Source organism: Protopterus annectens, chromosome 1.part0, assembly GCF_019279795.1.
Source record: "Protopterus annectens isolate FY-2018-M chromosome 1.part0, PAN1.0, whole genome shotgun sequence".
Lineage (NCBI taxonomy): Eukaryota > Metazoa > Chordata > Ceratodontiformes > Protopteridae > Protopterus > Protopterus annectens.
Genome location: NC_056725.1, coordinates 1,663,429,718 through 1,663,447,655, shown reverse-complemented (window position 1 = coordinate 1,663,447,655; position 17,938 = coordinate 1,663,429,718). Strand labels below are relative to the sequence as shown.

The 17,938-nt window shown below is 42.6% G+C and overlaps 4 non-coding genes across 4 annotated transcripts; all 4 read right to left on the bottom strand.

The window, feature by feature from the left end:
* Positions 1 to 8,726: 8,726 nt before the first annotated feature.
* On the bottom strand, positions 8,727 to 8,799 carry TRNAT-UGU. Its single transcript has one exon. It is a non-coding gene; the product is annotated as a tRNA-Thr (tRNA).
* A 1,052-nt stretch (positions 8,800 to 9,851) lies between these two features.
* Positions 9,852 to 9,925, bottom strand: TRNAI-AAU. Its single transcript has one exon. It is a non-coding gene; the product is annotated as a tRNA-Ile (tRNA).
* Positions 9,926 to 16,656: 6,731 nt separating this feature from the next.
* Positions 16,657 to 16,729, bottom strand: TRNAI-AAU. Its single transcript has one exon. It is a non-coding gene; the product is annotated as a tRNA-Ile (tRNA).
* A 520-nt stretch (positions 16,730 to 17,249) lies between these two features.
* TRNAT-UGU lies at positions 17,250 to 17,322 on the bottom strand. Its single transcript has one exon. It is a non-coding gene; the product is annotated as a tRNA-Thr (tRNA).
* Positions 17,323 to 17,938: the final 616 nt, after the last annotated feature.

The window sequence follows — 17,938 nt, the reverse complement described above, 5'->3', positions numbered from 1 at the left end:
TTCTGTTTAGTCATTATTGATGCTTTTTCTAAATGGGTAGAAGCTTTTCCAGTAAAGCACCCGAATGCACAGACAGTAGCAAAGCTTTTGACTACAGAAATAATTCCCCGATTTGGTTTACCAAGATGCATTTACAGTGATAATGGGTCTCATTTTGTTAACAAGATTGTTCAGAAGTTGGGTCAAGTGTTTCAAATTGATCTTAAGTATCATTGTGCTTACCATCCCCAATCAGCTGAACTGGTGGAAGGACACAACGGTGTCTTGAAGAGTAAGCTCCGCAAACTGATGGCAGAAACACATAGATCATGGACTGCGTGCCTTCCCTTGGCACTCCTGTATATGCGAATCTCACCTTCCTACAAAGGACTTACACCATTTGAACTTTTGTTTGGGAGACCATGTTACGTCCTGCAGTGGCAAGGATTGTTGCCAGCGGAACGTGAGGGGGGTGAGGATCTAGCGGATTATATGAAGAAGCTGCTAAATGTCAAATCTCTTGTAACCAATGACTCCTCTGCAGATTCCAGAAATGAAACCTTGTTAAGCGTGGCACCCGGGGACTGGGTGTGGATCCGAATTGTGAAGAGAAAGAATTGGTCATTCCCCCAGATGGGAAGGCCCATACCAAGTACTTATCTCGACACCTACAGCTGTAAAGATCGCTGAGAGGACTTTGTGGATTCATATCACCCACTGTAAAAAAAACTCAAGGCTCTTCCTTCTGCCATTGATATTGGTCAAACTCCACCGGACCTCTGAGCGCAAAGTCTGGCTACAAAGGGGGATTAGCCTAATAGGGGTTAGTTCGTCTTAAACCCAGTGAAGTAATCAACGGTGCGAGGTAGTCCTTAGGGAGGATGGCCACGTTCAACTGGTACTTGAACTGTTACATGATGATGATTTTGGTGGCGAAAGTAAATATGTCCATACAAGAAGGAACAGTTGCAAGAGAAAAAGGAATGGTGGTGCTGCAAGCACAAACAGGTGTTACTACTGTGTTTAAGGTGAAACTTTATGAAGGAATTTTGGACTGTTCTAAATGGGACAATAATAAATTCTTGACTCGTGCAAAATACTTGTGCAATAGAGACTGTACGTCCTGGTCAAATGTTTGGTGGTCAACAGATGTGAATGGATGGGAAACAAGTGGTGCAGTGATACCAGAGAAAGATAAAAGCAGGCAACAAAGAATAAAAATTGCGCATTTCCAAGGTACCGAAGTAATTACTATAACCATTGTGTCACCACAAGAAAGTGATTCAGGAGTTGATGGAATCGGAGTGTCTCTTCCAGTTGGAACTGATCCTTTGGGGACCCTCCAACTTAAAGAACAAAGCCTTAAAAATGATACAAGTAAAGCAGATTTTGCCTTCACAGAAGAAGAACAATTGTTACTCGAGACGGGATTCGTACACCATAATGAATGGTTGTCTTGGGTTAGATATAGTACCCGAGAGGCACATCGTGAGAACTGTGTTTCTTGTGCTGAAGGTAAACGGCAACTAGCGACAGTCCCATTGATGCAAGATGAAGGTAACCTAACGTGTCTGTTAAAATTATTCTTCAACAAAACTGAAGATAAATGCCAAAATGAAACTCAGCATTTTCCAGTCATAAGCAAAGTTGAGAAACCGCCTGCAGCGATTTCCTATCCAGGTTCGTATATGTGCATTTCCAGAGATGGCAGAGGGAAAAATTATGGCAATATGGGACAGAACTATTGCAATGTTACTGTGAATGGCAATGAGAATCCATTTCTGGAGAACCAAACTCATAGTTTAGCAGACGTATGGTGGTTATGTGGAGACAACAAACTCAGATCAAGGCTTACGATTCCCTGGAAGGGAACTTGTGCACTTGTAAAGTTAATTCTGCCATTCTACATTTTCCCAGTTCCAGCAAGCAATTTCGTAAGAGAACCTGAAATAAAGCCGAAGTGGTTGAGTAGGAGAAAAAGAGAGGCACCAAAGCAATCCTTCGATAATGGTGTCTACATCGACAGCATTGGCGTACCAAGAGTCGTACCTGATGAATACAAAGCAATAAACCAAATAGCAGCTGGTTTCACATCCATCTTTGTCTAGATTCAACCTAATAAGAATGTGGACTGGATCAACTACATTTACTATAACCAGCAGTGTTTTGTGAGCTATACCAAAGAAGCATTGAAAGGAATTGCTGAACAACTGGAGGCCACTTCGCAGGTGGCATGGCAGAATCGAATTGCGTTGGATATGCTCCTGGCCAAAGAAGGAGGAGTTTGCAAGATGTTTGGGACTTTCTGTTGTACATATATTCCAAACAGCACTGCGCCTGATGGAAGTATCACTCGAGCTTTGAAAGGTTTGGAGATGTTATCCGAAGAATTGGCAGAGAACTCTGGGGTAAATAATCCCTTTACAGACTTTCTACAAGCGTGGTTTGGAAAATGGAGTCATCTCATCAGCAGTTTCCTGGTGTCCATTGGAGTCGCTGTGGCTATCGTGGTGGTATGTGGTTTCTGTTGTATACCCTGTATCAGAGGTCTTCTACAAAGACTGGTTGATACTGCTGTTACTAAGACGATGTACCAGCAATTGCAACAGACCGGTGAAAGTGAATTCATTGAAATGTGACTCTTTGCAAATGTTTTTGAAGTTAAAAATTTGTCTTGCCAATGAAGTAATGTATGCAAAGAAAAACTTAGTTTTTACCATATATTGCTGAAATTAAAAGACAAATAAAAAGTGTTTTCAGGGGGGAAATGTTAAGAGAAAAGGATTTAAAAACATACTGTTATTTGTCTTTTTCCTCTTCTTGCAAAGTGAACATGTTATTTGTTGGGTTATGCCTATCAAAGATGGGCCTTATCTGTGAACAATATGCAGCATTGCTTATGAACCTGAATAATAACTCTTTTCTGTATTTCAGAATAAAGAGATTTGATTATAGCTTGGTGAAGCCTGGGATAAGGACGCACGGCCGAGTAAGAGTTAATTTACTGAAGCAGGCTGTGTGTCCTGGAAAATTTGAGCTACCATTGTTGAACTGAACATTCTGTACTTCTTGAACATTCTGTACTAACTGTTGGTTTGAGGTGATTTGTGATAAACATGTTTATCCTATATGTTTATCATAGCCAACTGTCAATGGTCAGAAATGTAACAAAAAGTTGGTTTGCTTGCAGTATAAAAGTTGATGTCAGTAAACAAGTTGACCAGTGGAGATTATCTTGGCCAACATGCTGTGTAATCTGGTTAGCTGCTAATAAAGAAGTTTTTCATCACCTGAGGCAGATGTGACTCGTTTGAATTTTTCTTCTGACAGTAATTAATAATATCACATTTTAACCATCATATGAGCTTCCTAGATTATTATCAGTAAGATGTTCGTGAGTGTTTACATTTTGCCCATTTGTTCCACATTTCGAAAGGTATTGTTCCTCATTTTGAAAATGGAAAGTTGAGAGCTATGTCTAGAGACACTGTTTGGTAGCTAGTCTACTAACCACTTGTGTAGGGAAGGTGGGAGGAAACTGAAGTAGCACCCAGAGCACAACTCTCAACTGTCCCTGATTTTGTAGAACATAAACATGATATCCCTAATTTTGCCTAGTATTTACCCTGTCCCTCATATTTTTTTGATTCTCTTGTTAAATCACTGAGGTTTACAGACAGTCAATAATGCAGACTTTAGAGTTTCACACTTGTTTTTAGCAAATTCACACTAATACAAAACCTGCTATTCTGTTAACTTTTAAGTGTGTTAGAGTAATCTATAAAACTTGTCCCTGATTTTTTGGGTCTTTTGTGTGTCTCCCTTATTTTTGGCTTTATTCTTGATTCATGAGGGATGGACATAGGGAGGGCATGCAGATTCTGTAGAGAATGAACCCCAGAAGCCAGGGAACGTTTTGTTTTTTACAGGTATTGCTTACAGTCTAATGTAATTCAAATATATAACATAAAAGGTAAAAATGTGAATCCATTTTGGCAAGACTTTGTGCACAGGAGTTGCCTATATTTCTTTATCCTTAATTGACTGGGTTAGTAAGTCTCTTCATGGGAGACCTAAGATGGTATTTATACTAACAGGGAAAATAAGCAAGAACAACAGAGAACTTTCTTTATTCTGTTCAATAGGTGCAAGGGGATTTTTTACAGCCACCTGCATTACCACCAACTCAAGACAGAGCCTCACTTTAACATAGCACCTGAAAGAAAATACTCAGGAGTACAACACTTCATTTCAATATCAGCAATCAATTTAGTTGGTGTAAGAATAGAACCTACAGCCTTTTGCACTAAAGGCAAATGTACTACTTCTTGCATTATTAATACTGCTGTTTGTAATGAAATGTAGATAATGTTATAATCCCCCCCCCACAAAAAAAAATCTGTTGAGAATAGTATCATTGCACAAATGTGATATGCTTATGCATCACTATGTAAACTGTACTTTTGTTAAGTTTTACAGAGGAGAAGGCTTGGTAGGGGAAGATGAGGAGATGAGGCCCCCGACTAAATTGTATTAAAAGAAATGGAGTTTGTAAGTATGTATTGACATATAACATGAATTCAAGTTATGCTGCCAGTTTCATGGTGTAAATCTAGTGAAATAATGCAGAGACATGGGTGATGTACAGAAATAGCATAGCCAGGATTTTTGGAAATGTATGCCAGCTTCCAGAATAAAACACCCTCTTCCTCCAAATGTAAACCCCTCCACTCCATATATTACATGTTTCTGCACAACATATATTGTCAGTATTGAGGAAAAAAGTTCCTGTAATGGCATGATTAAACCAAAAATCTATTTAGTCAGTCTGGCATTATTAAAAAAAAAAAAAAGAAACACAGTTAAGAAACTACAACTTAATAAAATAAAACTGTGGTAAAACCATATCTCATTGCTCAAAATAAATAAAATACCCCCCCCAAAAAAGAAAAGTCTAAGCCATGACATACATGATGTAAAACTGGCTACAACTTAGTGATATGAAACATAGAGATCAAAGAGCATATGGAGCTTTCTCTTAGCATCTTTAGCTTGCATTTACCTTAATTTTTAACCCCATCCCTAGCCACTTTTTTCTCTTATAACTTATAGAAAATATGGCAGGTACCTGTTTTCAATAAAAAAGATGACAGGTACCCATTTTCAGTAAAAAATCCCTGTTTCCTTTCTGTAGTAATACTGCTTTTGGTGGGAGGGGTTGTTGCCTTACCTGAAGCACATAAAATTGGTGCATGAAAGCATGACACTGATTAACCCCTTAAAAGCAACATTACAGAAACAACGCATTACTGAGACAACTGTATAATGGAGAAACCCCAAATGTTTCTTCTGAGCAGGTTGGGGTGGAGACTTGATGACTGGTGGTTCAGTTTCCACATTGCCTTGCTACTGAGCTAACAAGAAAAATAAAATTCAAGACAACGCTGCAAAAACAGCATGGCAAATGCCCAGTCTTGAAAGTGTGCTGCTGTTGTAATCTACAAGTGAGGGGGGGGGGTCTTCCATCCCACTCAAACACCACTAGTATTCATAGGTTCTTATTAGGTTACTAAGCTAATAGCCCTAGGGTCTTTACAAGCCTAGCCATGTTATACCCATATTCCCTAACTGACCCTGGTTAGATAGTCATTATTCGCAAAGCAAGTCTATGATCAGCATCAACTGCCCATGTCCATGAGGGACATAAGTGCCTCCCCGAGGGTGAATTTACAGTCTCCCATCCAATTGTCTAGATTGCAATTGAATAGGGTTATTGAGGAGCTCTGCTTCATGTGAATTGGGAGTTTATTCCAGAGGAGCTGCAATCTCTGAGAGATATAGCTGTCTCTCCAGCATTTTCTGTTAATGTCACAGGCTAGGTTGAGATCCCTGGAGCGAATTACTCTTGTCCTGTTTGATTTGCAGATGTGCAGCATTTAAAAAGTCACCTCTCAGCGGCCTGTAAGATACAGATTACAGTGACAGGGCTTTCAGTCTTTCCATGTAGGTCATGTTTTGGAGGTCCTGAATTTTCTTGGTGAGAAACCTCTGTAGTTTCTCCAGCTTATCAGGTGTCTGGTGAGGTACATGCAAAAGGGAGCATTGTACTCTATTAGTGGTCTGATGAGGATTGAGTACAGAGGAGTTATAACATCATTAGTCTTAGATGTGAATGCCCTTACTTATGAGATGTGCAACATAGAAGGCTGTTCTTACCTATCACCTTGGGTTCTCAAATCTTGCACCAATGGGTTTGGGGGGGGGGTGCTGTCAGTATTGTAATTTGCAAGGACTTCCTCTTTGCCAAAGGGGATAATAATGTGCTTTTTTGCATTTAGGTGAATTTGTTTATTTCTGTAATCAATTAACATTGCTACTAGCAATGAGTTAAAGAGCAGTTGCCCCTTCACATGCCTTTAACAATAGCAATTCACTGCACTGCAAAAAAAATATTATAAATACAAGAACACCATTGATAATATACAGTAGCCATTAATAGTATATGAAGAGACTGCTGTTCATCTCAGTTCCCTACAAGTTTAAGCTGTTAATATTTTTTGTAGCTAGGGTAGCAATAACAACAGTAGCAGCAGTATTTTGCATGCAAGAAAATACGCCTGATAATTCTAAGGAGTTTGAAATACAGAAACATGCCTTATACACGGAAAATTGCTGGACCGAGGAAGAAGCAGTAAAAGAACACTATGATGACTATATGGATGTTAATATCTAGTTGTTTACTTCTTCAGATATTTAGTTGCTTCCCATGTTTTCACTTTTTATATTTGAAAAAACAAATTTACTAGTGGTGCTTGACTGTTGCTTTGCATATATCTTTTCTTTGTCAGCAATGGAAATAAATGTCTGCTGTTTTAAGAATAAACGTTTCTGCATGTTTCTTTCACTATATTCTTTCAATATTTTAAATTAGTTATGGGTTGAATCCTTTTTTAGTAGACAGTTTTCTTGCAATATGGTTTTGTAACACAAGGATTAGAGTAGCTCCCTCTGTGCTGGAGCAATCATGAGATCAAATCCTATCAGAGTTTGCTAGTGTTTGTGTTTCAATTTCTCCATTGTACATAGGTAAAGGATTTTTAAACAGCCTTAAGAAGTTTGCATACCTGACTTTGATGATAAGAAAATAAGAACACTGTGAGTTCTACCCTCATTCCATGTATGCATATTAATGCTTTAGAGTGCCCAGTTGGCTCAGTTGACTAGAGCCTAGTAGCACCAAGGTTTTGGGTTCGATTTCAATATGGAATCCTCTAGCTCAAGGGTAAGAGCAATGGCCTTGTAAACCAGATGTTTCAGCCCTGATTCAATGATAAATTAATCACCCAGTGCCTCCCTTGCCTATGGAGTAAACTTCCCTCACAGGTCATAGCACTAATTGTGTGCACATGAGGCCGACAGACACATCACTGTGGAATGAGGTCAGGCTTGAAGACGGGCCCTGACAGGCTTAGACTGGAAGGTACAGGTCGAACCTGGCTGGCCAAACCTAAACGTCGCAGCACTCACCACAGCTTCTTTGAAGGAAGAATTTCTTCATCTGACATTCCTTTTTTTTTTTTTTCTTCACCTGTTAACAGAGTAACTGAATTGGCTGATTTTGCTTCCGTCTTCTGCAATGCATTCCAGAAAAAAAAGGGTAGGTATGACTGTGGCGGGACAGTTTGTGACGAGGCCAGAGTCGCCGATAAATCTGCATGTTCTTAAGAGGTAAAGCAGAGCAGCTGAAGAAACTTACCCAGACGTCAGGACAGAAGACAGCACTTGAAATGAGTACGAATGGAAGTCAGGAGTGAACACAGTCATTCCAGAGCTGCAAGGCAAGGCAGAGGTCAGACCCTTAAGCCGAGCTGCTTGAAGACATGAGGCCGACAGGCAGAGCTTCAGAGGGCTGTGGACCGGAGGTCAGGCTTTGACCGTGAGATACAGGTCGTACCTGGCTGGCCCTGTCTGAATGTCACTGTGAGCCACAAGTCATAGCACTAATTGTGTGCACATGAGGCCGACAGACACAGCACTGTGGAATGAGGTCAGGCTTTGACTGGGAGGTACATGTCGAATCTGGCTGGCCCTGTCTGACTGTGACTGTGAGCCACAGGTCATAGCACTAATTGTGTGCACATTGCCCCACTAAAATGGTAACTGGCCCGTACGGGGATCAAACCCACGACCTTAGCGTCATGCTCTAACCAACTGAGCTAACCGGCCACGTTTTTTAGCATTGCCACTCAAACTCCATCAGCATGGGAACTGATGTCATGACTCAGCTCAACAAGAGCTGCTGCACCAATACTCCTTGACAGATGACGGATACTGTCTGTCAAAGGTTTGACTACTAAACTCTCCACTGAGAATGCTGATTGGAATTACATTCAGTTCTATGAACCTGCGACTTAAATTCCATCATGATTCTCTGTTTCTTTCGACCAGGAAGGTGATGCTTTCAGATTTCCGAGAAAGTTACTCAAAGCTTTGGCAGTATGCAAGGATCCGGACTGGAACACAATTAAGTGTCAAGTCTGAAACAGAGCTGCTGACAAAAGTCTACCAAGATGCTCCACTGTCTGTGGAGCTGATCGGCGAGCAATTGCAAGAGGCTGAGCAGCAAAAGTGCTATACCTCACTGTGAGGTAGAATTGAGATAGCACATACTACCTTCCGAATGCTGCACCCAGAAAACAGTGCCTAAAAGCACCTGCCGTTCAGCACATAGGAAGAAAAGAAACCATAGGCCCTAATGAGATTTGAACTCATGACCCCTGGTTTACAAGACCAGTGCTCTAACCCCTGAGCTACAGAGCCAGCCGAGATTGGCTTCTGATGTCACTTTTTTAAACATATTTGCTCATTTTTGTTCTTTGCCTTTCAGAAGGGTGATACAATCTGCTTTTTTCAGCTCTTTCATCACACCCAGCCACAAACCTGCATGCATCTGCAGAGTCCTTTGCATGCGATACGGGATATCGTTTTCAAGAAGTCACTTTCTGAATCACTAGAAAGAGCTTGCAGCTTTTGCAATAAGTAAATAAGAAAGCTAGAAACAGGGGAGAAAATTTATTTGAGTGCAGGACTAAAACTCATCTGACTACAGGTGTTGGGGCAACTGCAGCTGAAGCACATCTCTTTCCAGCAAACGCATCACTTTTCAGCAAGAGCTCATAGGATTCAAACTCATGACCTTTAGTCTGCAAAGCCAACACCTTAACCACTGCATTAGGAAGCCTGAAGATGACAGTCATCACCCCAGCTTCCTTCAAGCAAGAATTTCTTCATCTGTCATTCATTTTTTTTTTCTTCACCTGTTAACAGAGTAACTGAATTGGCTGTTTTTGCTTCCGTCTTCTGCAATGCATTCCAGAAAACAAAGGGTAGGTATGACCGTGGGGGGACAGTTTGTGACGAGGCCAAAGTCGCCAATCAATCTGCGTGTTCTTAAGAGGTAAAGCAGAGCAGCTGAAGAAACTTACCCAGACGTCAGGACAGAAGACAGCACTTGAAATGAGTACGAATGGAAGTCAGGAGTGAACACAGTCATTCCAGAGCTGCAAGGCAAGGCAGAGGTCAGACCCTTAAGCCGAGCTGCTTGAAGACATGAGGCCGACAGGCAGAGCTTCAGAGGGCTGTGGACTGGAGGTCAGGCTTCAAACCTGGCTGGTCCTGTCTGAATGTCACTGTGAGCCACAAGTCATAGCACTAATTGTGTGCACATGAGGCCGACAGACACAGCACTGTGGAATGAGGTCAGGCTTTGACTGGGAGGTACATGTCGAATCTGGCTGGCCCTGTCTGACTGTGACTGTGAGCCACAGGTCATAGCACTAATTGTGTGCACATTGCCCCACTAAAATGGTAGTTGGCCCGTACGGGGATCGAACCCACGACCTTGGCGTTATTAGCACCCCACTCTAAACAACTGAGCTAACCAGCCATATGTCGTAGCATTGCCACTCAAACTCCATCAGCATGGGAACTGATGTCATGACTCAGCTCAACAAGAGCTGCTGCACCAATACTCCTTGACAGATGACGGATACTGTCTGCCAAAGGTTTGACTACTCAACTCTCCACTGAGAATGCTGATTGGAATTACATTCAGTTCTATGAAGCTGCGACTTAAATTCCTTCATGATGCTCTGTTTCTTTCGACCAGGAAGGTGATGCTTTCAGATTTCAGAGAAAGTTGCTCAAAGCTTTGGCAGTATGCAAGGATCCGGACTGAAACACAATTAAGTGTCAAGTCTGAAACAGAGCTGCTGACAAAACTCTATCAAGATGCTACACTGTCTGTGGAGCTGATCGACGAGCAATTGCAAGAGGCTGAGCAGCAAAAGTGCTATACTTCACTGTGAGGTAGAATTGAGATAGCACATACTACCGTCCGAATGCTGCACTCAGAAAACAGTGTCTAAAAGCACCTGCCCTTCAGCACATAGGAGGAAAAGAAAACACAGACAGTGATGAGATTTGAACTCATGAGCCTTACTTTACAAGCCCAGTGCTCTAACCCCTGAGCTACAGAGCCAATTCCGGTATCACATAGTCCCACCACATCAGTGAACCAAACACATAAATAGACAAAAACATACTCAGAGGCTCTAAATAAAAATCTACCTAAGCAACAGAGACCTCCAAAGCAGACATCCAAGCAAACACTACCGCAAAACAAAACACACACAACACATAACCCACAAAGTCATAATGCCAAGCAGCCACAGCCCTTAAGGCTGAATAACACACCTGATACTCTTGTTGTAGGTGACTCTATTGTCAGACACACTGACGTCCCGCTCACCAGGCTGAATAAAGAGAAGGTCATGGTGAGCTGCCTGTCGGGTGCTAGGATCCGACACATAACGCAAGCACTCAGGTCACTCCAAAGCAAATACAAATATGACTCAGTCATTGTACATGCTGGTGTGAATGACCTGAGATGTACCTCCCTGGACTACATGTAAAAAAAAGACATAGAGGAGCTCTCTGATCATGTAGCCCAGGCTGGTATGACCCTGACCTTGAGCAGCATCTTACCCCCACCTAGAATGATGCCACAGTACAAAGACAAAATGATCGATTTTAACAATTGGCTAAAATTTTGGTGTCATTCAAAGGAGATCCAGTGTCTGTCAGCCTGGGATGACATGCTCGACAAGCCACGTTGCTTCGCTAGGGACGGCTTGCACCTGTCACCACTGGGCTTTCGGATATTGGCAAAGGCTCTTGCCACCCCCATAGTGCCTTTATTAGGCAAGGCTCAAAAGTCAAACCCATCCCCATAGACAGCACAAGGAACAAGAAACTAAGGGTAATGCTGCTAAACACCAGAAGTCTTAACCTCAAGATGGACGCACACGAAGCTCTCCTCAGTATGGAGAACATCGATATCTGTGCAGAGACAGAAACCTGGTTCAAGGCTCCAGAGAGCACCCCAGCACTACCAGGCTATACCTCGTATCATGCTTTTCGGCCCCAAAACCCAGACCGAACCACAAAAGGAGGGGGAGTTTCCATATTTATCAAGGATATCCACACCTCCAGGTTAGTGGCATTGCACAAAGTATCGGAGACCATCCATGTGCAACTAACAGTGGCCAAGGCTGCTTTTCAGTTTATAGCATCCTACAGACCACCCTCTCAAAGTCAGGAATCCCATTTGGCTTTCCTGAAAACATTGGAGAACATGAAGATCTATCCGAACACCATTATATTGGGCGACTTCAACTACCCAAACATTGACTGGGAGCACTACTCAAGCCCCAGCACCTTAGCCCAAAGATTCCTGGAAATTATAAACTCAAATGCTATGGAACAAGTAGTCACCACTCCCACAAGAGGGGACAACATACTAGACCTGATCATTACCAACATGGGGACTCTATGCTCCACAACAGAAGTATATCCCTCATTGGTAAGATCAGACCATAAATTAATTTCACTGGATGTCCACATCCCGACCCCACCCCCAGCCCAGAAAACCACAGTGAAAAACTTCTCACTTCTCAAAACCGAAGTGGAATCCTTCAAGGCCCCAGGGCCAGTGGAAACGACAGCCCAAACTTCAGAATCCTATATAAATGCATTCTACGGACATCTCCAGGAATGCATGGATCATGCTATCCCAAACAAAACCAAGACCCAATCATCCAAAGGGAGGCATCCAGTCTGGTGGACCCCTGCCATAAATAAACTGTACAACAGAAGGAGGAAGCTACTACATGATAGAGCAAAATCCCTAATAGGGAAGGCATCTCTGATCAGTACTAGCAAAAAATTACGATCCCTCATAAAATCCTCCAAGGCCAGCTTCGAGAGAAAAATTGCACAGGACACCAAAGACAATCATAAGGCTTTTTTCAGTTATGTTAGAAACCTGGGATGCAACTCCCAGACTTGTTCTGAGTTGATTCTAAACAACAAAAAGTACACTGAACCCACAGACATCGCCAGTATCCTGGCAGACAGGTTCAATGCAAACTCCCCCTCCCCAAAAGAGCAAGTATCTATCCCGGCAGAGGGCTGCCTCCCAAACATCTCAGATGCTCAGGTGAAGGCTGCCCTCTCCAAAGCAAAAAACACTGCTTCCATGGGACCAGATGGCGTCCCAGGTTGCGTCCTACATGTTCTACAAGAGGAACTAATCCCTCAAGTAAAACAGCTATACAAACTCAGCCTCACTACAGGATATGTGCCCACAGAATGGCGTACAGCAACAGTGGTCCCACTCCACAAAGGTGGAGCCTCTACGGACCCTGGAAACTATCGCCCCATAAGCCTGACTAGCTTAGTCTGCAAGGCTATGGAGAGGATCATCATGGAGCTCATAAACAAAGACATTGGGGACCTACAGACACTAGATCCTACCCAGTTCGGCTTTGTCAAGGGCAGATCCTGCCTTTTGAACCTGGTTGACTTCTTTGAAACAGTCACCAAAGCCATAGATGAAGGGAAGGTAGTCCACACAGCCTATCTGGACCTTGCAAAGGCATTTGACACAATACCCCACTCGGGCATCATAGATAAGCTATCCAGCTTAAATATAAACCCCTATGTCACAAGATGGGTCGCAAACTGGCTCAAAGACAGAACCCACAGAGTTAGAGTTGCTGGAGCCATGTCAGACTCAAAACCGGTCACAAGTGGCGTCCCACAGGGTTCTGTCCTGGGACCACTCTTGTTCGGTATATACTTTTCCGAGGTACAGGCAAACGTGGGAGAACTATGGCTCACCAAGTTCGCAGATGACTGCAACCTGGGCGCCAAAATCAACTCTCCAGCTGACACAAACATCCTTCAAAAAGGTCTCACAGAGACAGATAACTGGTGCCAGCACCATGGTTTAAAGCTAAATGCCAAAAAATGTATAGTCATACCCTTTGGCAAAAACAATGTGCCCACAAATTACCACATAGGCGGAAACCCATTAAGTACAGAGAAAGTTATTAGGGACCTGGGGACCCAAGTTGATAGCAATCTCTCCTTTGAAAACCACATTGCCAAAGTGGTTAGAAAGACCTTCTACATAGCTCACCTCATCACGAAGGGTGTCACATCTAGATCAAGAGAGGTAATCGTGCCCCTTTATTCATCCCTCATCAGGCCCATCATCGAATACAATGCCCCTTTTGGGATGTACCTTACCCGACACCTGCAGCAATTAGAAAGACCCCAAAAGTATCTCACCAAGAGGATCAAGGTTCTCAAACAGATGCCATATGCTGCTCGGTTAAAAAAACTCCAGCTCTACTCAGTTGCATACCGCCTACTTCGAGGCGATCTATGCCTGACATACAAAGCTATGTCAAATCCAGAATTAATGGACATGCTCCACCTCAGTAAATCTAAATCCCTTAGAGCCACACGCTTGAGGGACTTGAACCTCAGCACAGAAATAAATAGAACTTGCTGGAGGGACAGGTTCATAAACCAGAGGCTCCCTTCGCTCTGGAATAGAATTCCAGTTCATGTGAGGCAGAGCACCTCACTGAATCTCTTCAAGAAGAATCTCGATAAGTGGATGGGGGATCGTAGGTTTGTCCCAGGGATTACTCCCGTGTCACTATTAGACAGAGGCACAGTAAACTAAACCTTAAAAAGGGCACAGTATACTCAAATTAAGGGGTGGCGTAAGCCATACAGAATTGGGCTAGGCTTATAATTGCCCCAGGGCAGATAGCCTAGTATGAACCTATGAACCTTTGCTTGGTTTCTGATGTCACTTTTTTAAACGTATTTGATCATTTATGTTCTTTGCCTTTCAGAAGGGTGATACAATCTGCTTTTTTCAGCTCTTTCATCACATGCAGCCGCAAAACTGCATGCATCTGCAGAGTCCTTTGCATGCGATATGGGATATAGTTTTCAGGAAGTCACTTTCTGAATCACTAGAAAGAGCTTGCAGCTTTTGCAATAAGTAAATAATGCTAGAAACAGGGGAGAAAATTTCTTTGAGTGCAGGACTAAAATCTAGTGACTAAAACTCATCTGACTACAGGTGTTAGGGCAGCTGCAGCACATCTCTTTCCAGCAAACACATTACTTTTCAGCAAAAGCTTAGTGGATTCAAACTCATGACCTTCAGTCTGCAAAACCAACACTTTAACCACTGCACTAGGAAGCCTGAAAGCAGCAGCAATTAAACCAGCTTCCTTCAAGCAAGAATTTCTTCATCTGTCATTCCTTTTTTTTTTCTTCACCTGTTAACAGAGTAACTGAATTGGCTGTTTTTGCTTCCGTCTTCTGCAATGCATTCCAGAAAACAAAGGGTAGGTATGACCGTGGGGGGACAGTTTGTGACGAGGCCAAAGTCGCCAATCAATCTGCGTGTTCTTAAGAGGTAAAGCAGAGCAGCTGAAGAAACTTACCCAGACATCAAGACTCTTTGCTCTTTAACATCTTTATCAATGATCTCCACTCTTCTATTCCTCTTGCTCAAATAGTACAATACGCAGATGACTCCACTGTTATCTGCTCTGCGCCCAACCTTCCCGAGCTCCAAACCAAAACCCAATTGGCCTTCACAACCATAGAAAATTGGATGCTTCAAAATCATCTTTCCCTCAATGCCAATAAATCCCACATCATTCTCTTCTCCCCCTCAAAAGCTCTGACTCCTGATAAGTCATCCTTCATAATTTCTAGCCTCTCCCAGTCCTCAATAGAAGTTGTTAGTAGTGCTAAATTACTCGGAGTAACCATTGATGAACACCTGAAATTTAATAATCATATTCAACTAAACATAAAGAAAACTCATCAGAAGCTCGGTATGCTTTATAGAAATGCAAACTTTCTTACTCCATCTTCAAGACAAACTCTCGCCACTACCTTCCTTCTCCCTTCTCTACTGTATGGTGCTCCTCTTCTATCCAATCTCTCCACTTCTATCTCCACAAAACTTGAAAGTTGCTACTACAAAATTGCCAAATGCTACTAACTCCACTCATTCTACACACCACTGCATCTGCCTCCATAGTCTTCAATGGCTAGAACTCCTAATCAACTCAATTTCCTCCAACTTACTACTGCACACAAACTAATCTTTAAACCCACTGCTTGCCCAGCATTATCTAATACCTTCACCATATACAATCCTCCAAGGCCCCTAAGATCTAGCCACCAAAATCTTATTTCAGTTTACAAACCCAAACCCCTGGCCAACTCCTACTTTCCTATACTACAGCAAAAATGGAACTCACTTCCTTCCCTTCTAAGAGCCACTACAAACTATGAACACTTTAAATCTCTTCTTCATTCTCACCTTTTCCAAAATTGGAAATGTAATTGTATACTTCCTACCTAGATCTCAATTTATCCTAGTTCCATCCCACCCCTGGTTCCCCTTCTTCTGACACTCTCCCTAGCTCCCTCTCTTCTTCATTATCTCCTCCTTCCTCCCTGAATAAACCCTTTATTTTCCTTCAAGTGCTATGTTTACTCTCACCTTAAATCTTTTGACTTTTTTCAAGGTAGTCTCCTGGACTCAACCACAATTTGAACATTAGTTATCTGTTCTTTTTCTATCCTCTTCTGACACCTCTCCTTTAATTTCTTTGCTTCTTCTTCGTTTCTCCTATGCATCCCTGCTCTTGCATTCAAACTCTATCTATAATTTCCTTTCCTTTCCTACTTTACTAACATTCACAGTTGCACTAATATATCTTTTTCTTATGTATAGTGCCCAATGCACCTCATTCTTGTTTGGAAATTGTTAAAGTATTATGCTATTAGAACAGAGTGTGTTTTTGTGTGTATTAGTTTAGATCTGTTCTGCTGTGTTTTTGTGTGTAATGTATTATCATTGAGCTTTTCTCCCCGGGCCTCCACTGAAAACGGGCTTTCGGGCCCAGTGGACTTCCCCGGTTATCAAACTGGAAATAAATAAATAAATAATAAATAAATAAGACAGAAGACAGCACTTGAAATTGAGTACGAATGGAAGTCAGGAGTGAAAACGGTCATTCCAGAGCTGCAAGGCAGAGGTCAGACCCTTAAGCCGAGCTGCTTTAAAACATGAGGCCGACAGGCAGAGCTTCAGAGGGCTGTGGACCGGAGGTCAGGCTTTGACCGTGAGATACAGGTCGAACCTGGCTGGCCCTGTCTGACTGTCACTGTGAGCCACAAGTCATAGCACTAATTGTCTGCACATTGCCCCACTAAAAGGGTAGCTGGCCCGTACGGGGATCGAACCCGCGACCTTGGCGTTATTAGCACCACGCTCTAACCAACTGAGCTAACCGCCATGTTTCTTAGTAAGGCCGCTCAAACTCCATCAGCATGGGAACTGATGTCATGACTCAGCTCAACAAGAGCTGCTGCACCAATACTCCTTGACAGATGACGGATACTGTCTGTCAAAGGTTTGACTACTAAACTCTCCACTGAGAATGCTGATTGGAATTACATTCAGTTCTATGAACCTGTGACTTAAATTCCTTCATGATGCTCTGTTTCTTTCGACCAGGAAGGTGATGCTTTCAGATTTCCGAGAAAGTTACTCAAAGCTTTGGCAGTATGCAAGGATCCGGACTGGAAAACAATTAAGTGTCAAGTCTGAAATAGAGCTGCTGACAAAAGTCTACCAAGATGCTACACTGTCTGTGGAGCTGATCGGCAAGCAATTGCAAGAGGCTGAGCAGCAAAAGTGCTATACTTCACTGTGAGTAGAATTGAGATAGCACATACTACCTTCCGAATGCTGCATCCAGAAAACAGTCTCTAAAAGCACCTGCCCTTCAGCACATAGGAGGAAAAGAAACCATAGGCCCTGATGAGATTTGAACTCATGACCCCTGGTTTACAAGACCAGTGCTCTAACCCCTGAGCTACAGAGCCAGACATGCTTATCTTCTGATGTCACTTTTTTAAACATATTTGCTCATTTTTGTTCTTTGCCTTTCAGAAGGGTGACACAATCTGCTATTTTCAGCTCTTTCATCACACCCAGCCACACAACTGCATGCATCTGCAGAGTCCTTTGCATGCGATATGGGATATAGTTTTCAAGAAGTCACTTTCTGAATCACTAGAAAGAGCTTGCAGCTTTTGCAATAAGTAAATAAGAACGCTAGAAACAGGGGAGAAAATTTCTTTGAGTGCAGGACGAAAATCTAGTGACTAAAACTCATCTGACTACAGGTGTTAGGGCAGCTGAAACACACCCCTCTTTCCAGCAAGAACTCATAGGACTCAAACTCATGACCTTTAGTCTGTAAAACCAGCACCTTAACCACTGCACTAGGAAGCCTGAAGGTGGCAGCAGTCACCCCAGCTTCCTTCAAGCAAGAATTTCTTCATCTGTCATTCCTTTTTTTTTCTTCACCTGTTAACAGAGTAACTGAATTGGCTGTTTTTGCTTCCGTCTTCTGCAATGCATTCCAAAAATCAAAGGGTAGGTATGACCGTGGGGGGACAGTTTGTGACGAGGCCAGAGTCGCCGATCAATCTGCAT